Consider the following 1,898-nt stretch of genomic DNA (forward strand, 5'->3'; position numbering starts at 1 on the left):
CGAACACATGCGCAAACGCAAGTTAGGGAAATGCTCATAATTTTACAAAATTAACTTCAATGACAATGCTTGTGTGCTTTTCTTTTGACCAATTTAGTCAAATATGTTGATTCGCAGCGTTCCAGGGCCTGACAATTTTTTTATGCAGAAGGTGAAAGGCAGCAATTTTTTTTTTTTTTTTTTTTTTTTTGGGGGGGGGGGGGGGGGGGGGTCAAAGGCTGTGAACTTCACCGAAGAAGAGGATGCGGTTGTTGCTTCTGTCTCTGATGTAGAACAGGAACGGATGATTCACGACGAACTCGATTGGAGGTTCAATGGGTATCTTGGCCGACATAAAGGCGAACTCCAAACCCGTCACGGCCGTCGCGAAAGTGCCACGTTCGTTCACCTTCACGGCCGCCTTGTGAACGGCGTTCGATAAGCGAATTGAGTTGCTCTCGCTAATGCCAGTGAGGTTGGCATCGCGCCCAAAGACGGCGTTCAGTCCTAGGGCTTTCATAGACGGTACCAGCCGATAACGGAGGCTCATGTCGAACTTAGGTAAACTGAGCGCGATGTACCTTTTGGCCAACTTGCTACTGACGTCTTCTAGAACGGCGAATGATAGACCGTCCCTGAGCGCTCCGATCCCAGTGGGAGAGTCCGGAAGCAAGACCACCATGCTGAACCTGCCTCCACTGTACGGCACCTCCACGGCTCGTGCTTTAAGGGCTCCTACACGGGTGTACGGGAAGATTCTTGTGATGTGCATCGCCGGCTTGCTGACTTCCATGGTGCCCTGGTTCAAGAAGGGTTTGTTTTGGGTTCCCGTCGAACGGAATTTGGTCAGCCAGGTCGCTTTGAAGTAGATGGCGTTGACGATTAACAGAACCGCATTTGACAGGTCACTCTCATTCACGATGCTGTCGATCTTTCCCCTTGTCTTCTCGCGTACCCAGGAGTTCACCTCAGCGGCGACTTTACGACCTTCGTTGGCGAAATCCGTTGACCTGAGCTCTGCGCCGAAGACGTCGCGCAGCTGCTGGCTGTAGCTCGGGAGCATTTGGAAGCTTTTTTGTGTCAGGACCATGTTGACCACTTCCAGCGTGACATTTTGCGAGGAGGTAAGCTTGAGCAGGCTCTTGTAAGCTTCCAGGACCCTGGTTTTTTCCGTGAGGCCGACCTCGGTTAGTCCGAGCACTGATGCTAGCTCGGCTTTCGTGTTTCCCTTGGCTCCGGCATAAAGTATGCCGAATGCAGCGGCGATACTCGTTGGTGAGAAGAAGACATTGGACGAGTTTTCCTGTGCCGCCAGATGCTTCAGGAGCTTCACAGCGAAGTGGTTGTGAGCTTTGGCAAGTTGTGCGTCGTCAGCCTTCGCCGAGACCAGCGCGACTACAATGAAAAGAGCCGACTGTGCGAGCATGGCAGATGTTTTCTGAATGCTCGATGCCGCAGACGGCTCCTTTTAATCCTGTGGGGAAGCCTGGCTTTTGTTTTCAGCACCTGATTTTGCTGTTCCTTTTTCGCCGCTGTGGAAAACGGTGTCGCATGGCGCCGCTGTCCACGCACAGTGCTGCTCTGAGTACGTAGACGACTATTGTTTGATGTGTACCGCATTTATTTACGCCTGCTGGGCGTGTATTTGATCTTCTTTTTCCTGAAGACGAAAAAAAAAATGAAAGAAAAACGCACATGTGTCTTTAATGTTATTAAGCGCATGTGTAAGTCTCAGTGTATTTCTGTACAGGTATATAGTGTATTTTCTTTTAAAATTCACATCTTTTTCCTCATTATTATCTACACGATATACATCGGTGTTGTCTGTGAATGTGGATGGTACAACAACCTTGCCATTATATTCGTAACATAGCACAGCGATATTAGATAATACGTAAAATAACTACACCTTTTAACGT

General features: G+C 49.1%; 1 pseudogene; it reads right to left on the minus strand.

Annotated features, from left to right (window-relative positions):
• Positions 1-211: 211 nt before the first annotated feature.
• On the minus strand, positions 212-1,405 carry LOC146191010 (iripin-8 pseudogene; annotated as a pseudogene).
• Between the last annotated feature and the right edge of the window lie 493 nt (positions 1,406-1,898).

This window comes from Amblyomma maculatum, chromosome 4, assembly GCF_055883805.1.
Source record: "Amblyomma maculatum isolate TAMU_Amacu chromosome 4, ASM5588380v1, whole genome shotgun sequence".
NCBI lineage: Eukaryota > Metazoa > Arthropoda > Arachnida > Ixodida > Ixodidae > Amblyomma > Amblyomma maculatum.